The sequence below is a fragment of the Mobula hypostoma genome, chromosome 9 (assembly GCF_963921235.1).
Source record: "Mobula hypostoma chromosome 9, sMobHyp1.1, whole genome shotgun sequence".
NCBI lineage: Eukaryota > Metazoa > Chordata > Chondrichthyes > Myliobatiformes > Myliobatidae > Mobula > Mobula hypostoma.
The window spans coordinates 75,995,533-76,009,152 of record NC_086105.1 but is presented as its reverse complement, the minus strand read 5'-3'; the positions used below and the strand labels follow the sequence as shown (position 1 = coordinate 76,009,152).

Below are 13,620 nucleotides of genomic sequence, written 5' to 3'. Positions count from 1 at the left end.
ATAATAACATCTGAGGAAGACTGGACAATAATATGGAGGTATCAATGGAAGTGTACCAGTTCACAGAAATGGAGGGAGTTCGGGTGGAAAAACTTGATAAGATATATTTTCTGGGAATGCCCAGTTATCAAAGACTATTGGAGTGGGATACATAATGCCCTACAAGACACCTTTAAATGTTAAATACCCTTTGAGAGTAAGACCATATACTTTAGGTATATACCTCAAGAATGGTTGAAAAGAGATAAATATTTAATGAATGTACCGCTGGTGGCAGGTAAAAAGACTCTTACCAGGAAATGGTTATCACCGGAGAGCCCACCTCTACGTTTATGTTTGGAAATTACAATGGGCATTTACAAAATGGAGAAGTTGGAACAATTTTATTCATGCTGGAAAAGGATGGTTTAACTACATAACACCTCATAGGCCTGATTTTATTCTTACAAGTCAATGAATATGTTGTAAAAAAAAATCACTCTCTACTATGTACATAGTTTTCTTCTTTCGATTGTTCTTTCATAGAAACATAGAAACATAGAAAATAGGTGCAGGAGTAGGCCATTCGGCCCTTCGAGCCTGCACCGCCATTTATGATGATCATGGCTGATCATCCAACTCAGAACGCCGCCCCAGCCTTCCCTCCATACCCCCTGATCCCCGTAGCCACAAGGGCCATATCTAACTCCCTCTTAAATATAGCCAATGAACTGGCCTCAACAGTTTGCTGTGGCAGAGAATTCCACAGATTCACCACTCTCTGTGTGAAGAAGTTTTTCCTAATCTCGGTCCTAAAAGGCTTCCCCTCTATCCTCAAGCTGTGGCCCCTCGTTCTGGACTTCCCCAACATCGGGAACAATCTTCCTGCATCTAGCCTGTCCAATCCCTTTAGGATTTTATATGTTTCAATCAGATCCCCCCTCAATCTTCTAAATTCCAACGAGTACGAGCCCAGTTCATCCAGTCTTTCTTCATATGAAAGTCCTGCCATCCCAGGAATCAATCTGGTGAACCTTCTTTGTACTCCCTCTATGGCAAGGATGTCTTTCCTCAGATTAGGGGACCAAAACTGCACACAATACTCCAGGTGTGGTCTCACCAAGGCCTTGTACAACTGCAGTAGTACCTCCCTGCTCCTGTACTCGAATCCTCTCGCTATAAATGCCAGCATACCATTCGCCTTTTTCACCTCCTGCTGTACCTGCATGCCCACTTTCAATGACTGGTGTATAATGACACCCAGGTCTCGTTGCACCTTCCCTTTTCCTAATCGGCCACCATTCAGATAACAATCTGTTTTCCTATTTTTGCCACCAAAGTGGATAACTTCACATTCATCCACATTAAATTGCATCTGCCATGAATTTGCCCACTCACCCAACCTATCCAAGTCACTCTGCATCCTCTTAGCATCCTCCTCACAGCTAACACTGCCACCCAGCTTCGTGTCATCCGCAAACTTGGAAATGCTGCATTTAATTCCCTCATCCAAGTCATTAATATATATTGTAAACAACTGGGGTCCCAGCACTGAGCCTTGCGGTACCCCACTAGTCACCGCCTGCCATTCTGAAAAGGTCCCGTTTATTCCCACTCTTTGCTTCCTGTCTGCCAACAAATTCTCCATCCACATCAATACCTTACCCCCAATACCATGTGCTTTAAGTTTGCACACTAATCTCCTGTGTGGGACCTTGTCAAAAGCCTTTTGAAAATCCAAATATACCACATCCACTGGTTCTCCCCTATCCACTCTACTAGTTACATCCTCAAAAAATTCTATGAGATTCGTCAGACATGATTTTCCTTTCACAAATCCATGCTGACTTTGTCCGATGATTTCACCGCTTTCCAAATGTGCTGTTATCATATTTTTGATAACTGACTCCAGCAGTTTCCCCACCACCGATGTTAGGCTAACCGGTCTATAATTTCCCGGTTTCTCTCTGCCTCCTTTTTTAAAAAGTGGGGTTACATTAGCCACCCTCCAATCCTCAGGAACTAGTCCAGAAACTAACGAGTTTTGAAAAATTATCACTAATGCATCCACTATTTCTTGGGCTACTTCCTTAAGCACTCTAGGATGCAGACCATCTGGCCCTGGGGATTTATCTGCCTTCAATCCCTTCAATTTACCTAACACCACTTCCCTACTAACATGTATTTCGCTCAGTTCCTCCATCTCACTGGACCCTCTGTCCCCTACTATTTCTGGAAGATTATTTATGTCCTCCTTAGTGAAGACAGAACCAAAGTAATTATTCAATTGGTCTGCCATGTCCTTGCTCCCCATAATCAATTCACCTGTTTCTGTCTGCAGGGGACCTACATTTGTCTTTACCAGTCTTTTCCTTTTTACATATCTATAAAAGCTTTTACAGTCAGTTTTTATGTTCCCCACCAGTTTTCTGTCATAATCTTTTTTCCCCTTCCTAATTAAGCCCTTTGTCCTCCTCTGCTGAACTCTGAACTTCTCCCAGTCCTCAGGTGAGCCACTTTCTCCGGCTAATTTGTATGCTTCTTCTTTGGAATTGATACTATCCCTAATTTCTCTTGTCAGCCACGGGTGCACTACCTTCCTTGATTTATTCTTTTGCCAAACTGGGATGAACAATTGTTGTAGTTCATCCATACAACCTTTAAATGCTTGCCATTGCATATCCACCGTCAATCCTTTAAGCGTCATTTGCCAGTCTATCTTAGCTAATTCATGTCTCATACCTTCAAAGTTACCCCTCTTTAAGTTCAGAACCTTTGTTTCTGAATTAACTATGTCACTCTCCATCTTAATGAAGAATTCCACCATATTATGGTCACTCTTACCCAAGGGGCCTCTCACGTCAAGATTGCTAATTAACCCTTCCTCATTGCTCAAAACCCAGTCCAGAATAGCCTGCTCTCTAGTTGGTTCCTCGACATGTTGGTTCAAAAAACCATCCCGCATACATTCCAAGAAATCCTCTTCCTCAGCACCCTTACCAATTTGGTTCACCCAATCTACATGTAGATTGAAGTCACCCATTATAACTGCTGTTCCTTTATTGCACACATTTCTAATTTCCTGTTTAATACTATCTCTGACCTCACTACTACTGTTAGGTGGCCTGTACACAACTCCCACCAGCGTCTTCTGCCCCTTAGTGTTACGCAGCTCTACCCATATCGATTCCACATCTTCCCGGCTTATGTCCTTCCTTTCTATTGCATTAATCTCTTCTTTAACCAGCAACGCCACCCCACCTCCCCTTCCTTCATGTCTATCCCTCCAGAATATTGAATATCCCTGAACGTTGAGCTCCCATCCTTGGTCATCCTGGAGCCATGTCTCTGTGAACCCAACTATATCATAATCATTAATAACAATCTGCACTTTCAATTCATCCACCTTATTACGAATGCTCCTTGCATTGACACACAAAGCCTTCAGGCGCTCTTTTACAACTCTCTTAGCCCTTATACAATTATGTTGAAAAGTGGCCCTTTTTAATGCTTGCCCTGGATTTGTAGGCCTGCCACTTTTACTTTTCTCCTCAGTACTTTTTGCTTCTACCCTCACTTTACACCCCTCTGTCTCTCTGCACTGGTTCCCATCCCCCTGTTGTGAACTAACCTCCTCACGCCTCGGCTCTTTAATTTGATTCCCACCCCCCAACCATTCTAGTTTAAAGTCACCTCAGTAGCCTTCGCTAATCTCCCTGCCAGGATATTGGTCCCCCTAGGATTCAAGTGTAACCCGCCCTTTTTGTACAGGTCACGCCTGCGCCAAAAGAGGTCCCAATGATCCAAAAACTTGAATCCCTGCCCCCTGCTCCAATCCTTCAGCCACGCATTTATCCTCCACCTCATCGCTTTCCTACTCTCACTGTCGCGTGGCACAGGCAGTAATCCCGAGATTACTGCCTTTGCGGTCCTTTTTCTCAGCTCCCTATATTCTCCTTTCAGGACCTCATCCCTTTTCCTACCTATGTCATTGGTACCTATATGTACCACGACCTCTGGCTCCTCACCCTCCCACTTCAGGATATCTTGGACACGATCAGAAATATCCCGGACCCTGGCACCAGGGAGGCAAACTACCATCCGGGTCTCTGGACTGCGTCCACAGAATCTTTCCTCTCCTTTCTATAAGTGTATTCCTCAGACAAATATTATGTGGAGATTTGTGACAAATATGATTATATGATATATATGTACAGTATCTGAAATACATCTTATGAAAATGTTTGTTTAATCTTGAAATTCAATAAAAAATAAATTACAAAAAAAAGTCTATTGCAAAAGTTTTTAATGCATAAACGTCGCGAGATTGTTTCAGGTTCGAATGTAATTTTTCATTTCCACCAGTAAATATCAAATGACGATCTGCTTACACAAAAAAAACGTCCTCGAGAGAACTTGATAAAGAATCTATGAGTAATCGGAATTGCCCAACCAACAGCACCTGACTGATGAACAAAAGTTCCCCCAGTCTCGGGTACAGAATGAACATTCTGCCTTACACTTGCGTTGTGTTAAAACAGTCGAGTATACAAACGATTTACTTCAACCAAACCATGCATGAAAGCTGCTATACTTAGACCCTCAAATCCACTACAGGAAGGAGCCAGTTTATCGCTATTCAGAAAAAAAGCCCGCCTTTTACAAAGAATACCTCCTTAATATATTGAAGTTTAGATTTACTGTTCGTTATCCAAATGTATTCATAAAATAAATTATTTTATTTGGTAAAAGCCAATGTGTAACTATTTTCTAAAATGATATGATTTTTTCCGAGTTATAGATTTCCATTGAAAAGCAATAATTAAATTCACAATCTATCATTGCACCCATATATATACCGGTGATATTAAACCTGATTCTGATTCTGTATAAAATGCAAGATACAATCAAACACTCGCACAGATAGCATGTAATAAGTTAAAACAGTTACCTGGACGAGTGAAGGAACCTTCGTCAGAAGACTTTTTGATGGGTGCGATCACGAGGTAGAATGATTGTGGGAGTCTGTCCTAAGCGATGAACGGGAATGAAATTCCAATTAGATGCTGCTGGGGAGGTAATTTTTAATTTGGCCTTTAGATTGTGCGGTTGAATAGAAGTTGTCTGTCGTTTTTTTTCAAGTTTCCTGCTGCAGCTACCTCAATAGAACTCGCCAGAACAGGACCACACGTGGCAAAGCAAAATGATTGTCACGGTAGTCAGCACCGCCAGCTCCCCAGCGCACAAGTAAAGCAGTGGCAAACGGTGACTAAGGTTAGGAAGGAGAAGAAGGCAAACTGGAAAGTGAGGGGATGTGGGAACGATATGATTTTATATACGGGATTAGTGCAGTTGAGTAAAACAATTTTAGTTTGGAAAATAAAATTTAATCATTTGGGGTGGAGCTAAGAATCATCGAGGGGTGGGGAGATATGTATGACAAGTTTTGAGTAGACTTCCAGACAGAAAATTGGGGGTGTTTGGAACAAGGGTGATGCAATAATCTTGCAGCACTTGAATACATAGACTGAGCAAACTAAATTAGCAGTACAGGGTCTTCCGCCCACCATGTTGTGCCAACATTTTAACCTACTCTAAGATCAATCTAGCCCTGCTCTTTCTCATAGAACTCAATTTTTCTTTTATCCATGTGCCTACTTATGTCTCTTAAATGTCTGTAGTGAGTGTATCTACATTTACCGCCATCCCTGACAGTGTGTTCAACACACCTACTCTGTGTAAAAACTCAACCCCTGACATCCCCATCATACTTTCGTTAATCTTATGCCTTCTTTTAGAAACATAGAAACATAGAAAATAGGTGCAGGAGTAGGCCATTCGGCCCTTCGAGCCTGCACCGCCATTTATTATGATCATGGCTGATCATCCAACTCAGAACCCAGCCTTCCCTCCATACCCCCTGACCCCTGTAGCCACAAGGGCCATATCTAACTTCCTTTTAAACATAGCTAATGAACTGGCCTCAACAGTTTGCTGTGGCAGAGAATTCCACAGATTCACCACTCTCTGTGTGAAGAAGTTTTTCCTAACCTCGGTCCTAAAAGGCTTCCCCTCTATCCTCAAACTGTGACCCCTCGTTCTAGACCTCCCCAACATCGGAAACAATCTTCCTGCATCTAGCCTGTCCAATCCCTTTAGGATCTTATACGTTTCAATCAGATCCCCCCTCAATCTTCTAAATTCCAACGAGTACAAGCCCAGTTCATCCAGTCTTTCTTCATATGAAAGACCTGCCATCCCAGGAATCAATCTGGTGAACCTTCTTTGTACTCCCTCTATGGCAAAGATGTCTTTCCTCAGATTAGGGGACCAAAACTGCACACAATACTCCAGGTGTGGTCTCACCAAGGCCTTGTACAACTGCAGTAGTACCTCCCTGCTCCTGTACTCGAATCCTCTCGCTATAAATGCCAGCATACCGTTCGCCTTTTTCACCGCCTGCTGTACCTGCATGCCCACTTTCAATGACTGGTGTATAATGACACCCAGGTCTCGTTGCACCTCCCCTTTTCCTAATCGGCCACCATTCAGATAATAATCTGTTTTCCTATTTTTGCCACCAAAGTGGATAACTTCACATTTATCCACATTAAATTGCATCTGCCATGAGTTTGCCCACTCACCCAACCTATCCAAGTCACCCTGCATCCTCTTAGCATCCTCCTCACTGCTAACACTGCCACCCAGCTTCGTGTCATCCGCAAACTTGGAGATGCTGCATTTAATTCCCTCATCCAAGTCATTAATATATATTGTAAACAACTGGGGTCCCAGCACTGAGCCTTGCGGTACCCCACTAGTCACCGCCTGCCATTCTGAAAAGGTCCCGTTTATTCCCACTCTTTGCTTCCTGTCTGCTAACCAATTCTCCACCCACACCAATACCTTACCCCCAATACCGTGTGCTTTAAGTTTGCACACTAATCTCCTATGTGGGACCTTGTCAAAAGCCTTTTGAAAATCCAAATATACCACATCCACTGGTTCTCCCCTATCCACTCTACTAGTTACATCCTCAAAAAATTCTATGAGATTCGTCAGACATGATTTTCCTTTCACAAATCCATGCTGACTTTGTCCGATCATTTCACCGCTTTCCAAATGTGCTGTTATCACATCCTTGATAACTGACTCCAGCAGTTTCCCCACCACCGACGTTAGGCTAACCGGCCTATAATTCCCCGGTTTCTCTCTCCCTCCTTTTTTAAAAAGTGGGGTTACATTAGCCACCCTCCAATCCTCAGGAACTAGTCCAGAATCTAACGAGTTTTGAAAAATTATCACTAATGCATCCACTATTTCTTGGGCCACTTCCTTAAGCACTCTGGGATGCAGACCATCTGGCCCTGGGGATTTATCTGCCTTCAATCCCTTCAATTTACCTAACACCACTTCCCTACTAACATGTATTTCGCTCAGTTCCTCCATCTCACTGGACCCTCTGTCCCTTACTATTTCTGGAAGATTATTTATGTCCTCCTTAGTGAAGACAGAACCAAAGTAATTATTCAATTGGTCTGCCATGTCCTTGCTCCCCATAATCAATTCACCTGTTTCTGTCTGCAGGGGACCTACATTTGTCTTTATCAGTCTTTTCCTTTTTACATATCTATAAAAGCTTTTACAGTCCGTTTTTATGTTCTCTGCCAGTTTTCTCTCATAATCTTTTTTCCCCTTCCTAATTAAGCCCTTTGTCCTCCTCTGCTGAACTCTGAATTTCTCCCAGTCCTCAGGTGAGCCACTTTCTCTGGCTAATTTGTATGCTACTTCTTTGGAATTGATACTATCCCTAATTTCTCTTGTCAGCCACGGGTGCACTACCTTCCTTGATTTATTCTTTTGCCAAACTGGGATGAACAATTGTTGTAGTTCATCCATGCAACCTTTAAATGCCTGCCATTGCATATCCACCGTCAATCCTTGAAGTGTCATTTGCCAGTCTATCTTAGCTAATTCATGTCTCATACCTTCAAAGTTACCCCTCTTTAAGTTCAGAACCTTTGTTTCTGAATTAACTACGTCACTCTCCATGTTAATGAAGAATTCCACCATATTATGGTCACTCTTACCCAAGGGGCCTCTCACAACAAGATCGCTAATTAACCCTTCCTCATTGCTCAAAACCCAGTCCAGAATAGCCTGCTCTCTAGTCGGTTCCTCGACATGTTGGTTCAAAAAACCATCCCGCATACATTCCAAGAAATCCTCTTCCTCAGCACCTTTACCAATTTGGTTCACCCAGTCTACATGTAGATTGAAGTCACCCATTATAACTGCTGTTCCTTTATTGCACACATTTCTAATTTCCTGTTTAATACCATCTCCGACCTCACTACTACTGTTAGGTGGCCTGTACACAACTCCCACCAGCGTCTTCTGCCCCTTAGTGTTACGCAGCTCTACCCATATCGATTCCACATCTTCCCGGCTTATGTCCTTCCTTTCTATTGCGTTAATCTCTTTTTTAACCAGCAACGCCACCCCACCTCCCCTTCCTTCGTGTCTATCCCTCCTGAATATTGAATATCCCTGAACGTTGAGCTCCCATCCCTGGTCACCCTGGAGCCATGTCTCTGTGATCCCAACTATATCATAATCATTAATAACAATCTGCACTTTCAATTCATCCACCTTATTACGAATGCTCCTTGCATTGACACATAAAGCCTTCAGGCACTCTTTTACAACTCTCTTAGCCCTTTTTAATGCTTGCCCTGGATTTGTCGGCCTGCCACTTTTACTTTTCCCCTTTGTACTTTTTGCTTCTACGCTCACTTTACACCCCTCTGTCTCTCTGCACTGGTTCCCATCCCTCTGTTGTGAACTAACCTCCTCACACCTAGCCGCTTTAATTTGATTCCCACCCCCCAACCATTCTAGTTTAAAGTCACCTCAGTAGCCCCCTCTAATCTCCCTGCCAGGATATTGGTCCCCCGAGGATTTAAGTGTAACCCGTCCTTTTTGTACAGGTCACACCTGCGCCAAAAGAGGTCCCAATGATCCAAAAACTTGAATCCCTGCCCCCTGCTCCAATCCCTCAGCCACGCATTTATCCTCCACCTCATCACATTCCTACTCTCACTGTCGCGTGGCACAGGCAGTAATCCCGAGATTACTACCTTTGCGGTCCTTTTTCTCAACTCCCTTCCTAGCTCCCTATATTCTTCTTTCAGGACCTCATCCCTTTTCCTACCTATGTCATTGGTACCTATATGTACCAGGACCTCTGGCTCTTCACCCTCCCACTTCAGGATATCTTGGACACGATCAGAAATATCCCGGACCCTGGCACCAGGGAGGCAAACTACCATCCGAGTCTCTATTAGCCATTTCTGGCTTGGGAAAAAGCCATTGGCTGGCCACTCTATCTATAGTATGCCGCTTATCATCTTGAACACCTCTATCAATTCAGCACTCATCCTTCTTCACTCCAAAGAGAAAAGCCCGAGCTTGCTGAACCTTCCCTCATAGCACATGCTCTCTAATCCAGGCAGCAGCTGGGGAAAGCTCCTCTGCACCTTCGGTAAAGCTTCCACATCCTTCCTATACTGAGGCAACCAGAACTGAACACAACACTCCAGGTGTGGTCTAACCAGAGTTTTATAACTGCAGCATTACCTTGCAGATCTTGAACTCAGTCTCATAACTAGTGAAGACCAACACTTCATATTCCTTCATATCAACTTGAACAGCAATTTTGAGTGATCAAATGTCATTATCCCCAAGATCCTTCTGTTCCTCCACACCACTAAAAATCTTGCCATTAACCTTGTTCTCTGCCTTCAGTTTTGACCTTCCAAAGTGTATCACTTTACACTTTTCCAAATTGAACTCAATCTGCCACTTCTCATCCCTGCTCTACATGCTATCAACGTCCTATTGCAACCTACCACAACCTTCTATGCTATTCACAACATCACAAACCTTTGTATCATTTGCAAACTTACTAACTTATCCTTCCACTCATCCAATCACAAACAAGAGAAAACCTGCAGATGTTGGAAATCCAAGCAAAACACGCAAAATGCCGGTGGAATTCAGCAGGCCAGACAGCATCTATGGAAAAAGTACAGTCGACGTTCCGGGCTGAGACCCTTCCTCAGAACTGGAGAAGGGTCTCAGCCTAAAACATCAGCTGTACTTTTTCCAAAGATGCTGCCTGGCCTGCTGAGTTCGTCCAGCATTTTGCGTGTGTCACAGAAAGATCCCTGTGGAACACCACTAGTCACTGACTTCCATGCACAATATTTTCAATCTTTACCACCGTCTTTGACCAAGTTAATTCTGAATACACACAGCCGATTTTCACTGGGTCCATACCTGCTGACTTTCTGAATGAGCCTACCGTGGAGAACCTTTTCAAACACCTTATTAAAATCCATATACGCTATATCTACCGCTCTACCTTCATCAATTTCTTTTGTTACATCCTCAAAGACTTCAATCAGGCTCATGAGGCATGATCTGCCCCTCACAGAGCCATGTTGGCTCTCCATAATCAGACTATGCTTCTCCAAACGCTCATAAATCCTGTCTCTAACAATGCTCTTCAATAGTTTGCCCACCACTGACATAAGATTTGCTGGTCTATATTTTCCAGAGTTATCTACATTATCTTTTTTGGAACAAAGGAATAACATTTAGAATATCTTTATTGTCATTGTTGTGGAGCAATGAAACACAGTTTAGCAGCTCAATGTTTTGCAGCATGACAAAGAATATATACATAAAATAAACTCTAAAACCTCAGGAGTGCCGTCCAAAATTAATAATATATGGATGGTGGGGTAGGACTATTGCACACCTGCCATTCCTGGAAGTGTGATGCATTTAGCTGCTGCCGTCTTAGGAGGGGGGCAGGAGAAGGGAAGGGGGCCACCCTCCAATCTTCTTGTAATATTTCTGTGGCTGATAATAAAGGCAACAATCATTGCCAAAGGCACATCAATCTCTTTCCTCTCTTCCTGCAGTAACCTGAGTTATACTTCATCTAGCCCTTTGGACTTATCTATCCTAATGTTTTTCATAACTTCGAGCATATCCTCTTTCTTAATGTCAACATGTTCAAGCATATAATCCTGTTCTATGCCTTCTACACATTCATTAATGCCCCTCTCATAACTGAATACTGAAGCAAAGTATTTATTAATGATGCCCCCTCCACCTCCTTCAATTCCAGAGATTTCTTTTTGGAAAGATAGATAATAGGGGGAGGAATACGCTATTCATCCCTGAGAGCCAGCTCTACCATTGAATACCATCATGACTGATCTTGTATTTTATTGCCATATTCTGCCTCCATGACCTGGATCGACAAGTTGACTTCATGAGAAGGCTTGTGTGCTTCAAGGACTCTATCAGGTGATGCCAACTCAGGGCCACACATGTTGGAATGGCTGTGGATGAGAAGCCAGATGAAGATCGAACTAACTGCAGCTCCTGAATGGACAGACTCGCGTCTGCTTTTCCTCAGCCACACTTCAATTAAAAGTGTGAATGCCACACAAAGCAACAATAACAACAAACCATATTCCCGCAGATACTGGAAGGCCCAGGTAGAGTAGACATGGAGAGGATTTACAGTTAGTAGGAAAGTGTAAGATCTGAAGGCACAGTCTCATACTTCAGTTTATCCCTTTAAAACTGAACTAAAAGGAGTTCTGTCAGCCAATGGTGTGCAGAATCAGTGGAATTCTTTGCTGCAGAGGACTGTGAAGACCAAGTCATGAGATACATTTATGGAAGAGATTGATAGGTTCTCGATTGCTGAAGGGTTAAGGGTTACATGGAAAGGATGGGAGAATGAAGTTAAAATTAGCAATGATTGAATGACAGAACAGACTCAATGGGCAGAATAGCCTAATTCTTATCCTACATCTTATGATCATACAGTATGCTCTCTCTTACTGTTATCCATAATGTCATGTGTCCAAAAATCTGTACAGCCTTCTGAAATATATTCAGCAACTTAGACTCCATTGCTTCTGTAGTAGAAAATTCCACTGGTTCATTATCAACTAAGTGAAGAAATTTCTATTCATCTCAGTTCTGAATGCATAAGATTATGAGACCTTAAGTCATAGGAGAAGAATTAGACCATTCAGCCCATCGAGTCTGCTTCACCATTCCCAGCATGCATGGAAAGCGTACAAGGAGCTGGCGGGGTTGAAACCCAGGACCGCTCACCTGGAAGTCTGGTGGATACCACTATACTGCCAGTCAGCTAACCATTCCAATATGGCTGATTTATTTTCCCTCTCAAACCAATTCTTCTGCTTTTTCCCCATAACCTGTCATGGTCCAGTCCGTGAAGTCTGCATTCTGGTTCACGGTCAGGTCCATCGATCCTTGTTCCGGGTTTTCTCCCTTGTTCTGTTGGGTGCTTTAATTGAGACACCTGATTCTCATTTCGGACTGGCACATAAATACCACTGCAAACCAGGGATTGGTTGCTGGACTGTTCCCTTCCCTTCCCCTTCCAACTGAAGCCTGGCCTGCAACCTTTGCCTGAAGCATCGCCTGCAACCTTGCCTGTAATGTCGCCAGGTTCAACCACCAGAGCAAGAACGGGGCCTTGCTGTGACAAGGTAAGGAACAGTCTGTTGTTGTTTGGAATTGTTGCTTTGTGTCCTCATCTTCGCTAGGTAGGTCCAGCCATTTGCCGCTACCATGTGTTGGGAACTGTTTCTTTGTGTCCTCGCCTCTGCTGGGTAGGTCCAGCCGTTTGCTGCTACCCTGATTGGAGAACTGTCTCTTCATGTTCTGTGTATAGAAAGAGCCCCAGCCTTTGGTGCTGTTCCCAAGAAGGGTGTCCTGACTCTATGTGCCGTGTACAAGTCCCGGCCCTATGTCCTGCTGCCAAGGAGGGGTCCCGGCTCTGTGTTCCATGTTCCTGTGTTCAAGTTCAAGGCTCCATGTTTCCCGTGCTCAGGACCAAGTCCAAGGCTCCGAGGTTCCTGTCTCCCAAGTCCAAGTCCAAGGCTCCGAGGTTCCTGTCTCCCAAGTCCAAGTCAAAGCTTTGCGGTTCCTGTCTCCCAAGTCCAAGGCTCCGAGGTTCCTGTCTCCCAAGTCCAAGTCAAAGCTTTGCGGTTCCTGTCTCCCAAGTCCAAGTCAAAGCTTTGTGGTTCCTGTCTCCCAAGTCCAAGTCAAAGCTTTGCGGTTCCTGTCTCTCAAGTCCAAGTCAAAGCTTTGAGGTTCCTGTCTCCCAAGTCCAAGTCAAAGCTTTGAGGTTCCTGTCTCCCAAGTCCAAGTCAAGGCTTTGTGTCCTCATCCTGTTCTGTGCTGGAATTCCCTCGTCTGGTGCTGGAGTCTCACGTCCAATCCTGTAGCCATGCCATGACCTGTAGCCACGCCTTGTCCTAGCCTAAACCCGGATTCTGGTTCCGAGTCAAGACCCAGGTTCCTAGTCCCAACCAAGACCCAGGTTCCAGGTCCTTGTCCAGGCTCTAGTTTTGGAGTCTCATGTCCCTAGTCCAGGCTCCTTGTTCCTAGTTCCTTGTCTGGGTTCCATGTTTCTTGTCCATGTCCTAGCCTAGGCCCTGCATTCTAGTCTTGTCCAGAGCCTGTGTCAATGTCCAGCGTCGTTGCTTCCTGACTCTCCTTGCTATCTTGACAAACCTA

At 43.9% G+C, this 13,620-nt stretch overlaps 1 protein-coding gene across 2 annotated transcripts in view; it reads right to left on the bottom strand.

Moving 5' to 3' along the window:
• Positions 1–5,143, bottom strand: part of LOC134351802 (sodium-coupled neutral amino acid symporter 1-like) — a 99,959-nt gene extending 94,816 nt beyond the window's left edge. For both annotated transcript variants that reach the window (XM_063058501.1, XM_063058504.1), the window contains exon 1: positions 4,931–5,143. The gene's annotated coding sequence lies outside the window, so the exon portion shown is untranslated. The remainder of the gene's footprint in view (positions 1–4,930) is intronic.
• Between the last annotated feature and the right edge of the window lie 8,477 nt (positions 5,144–13,620).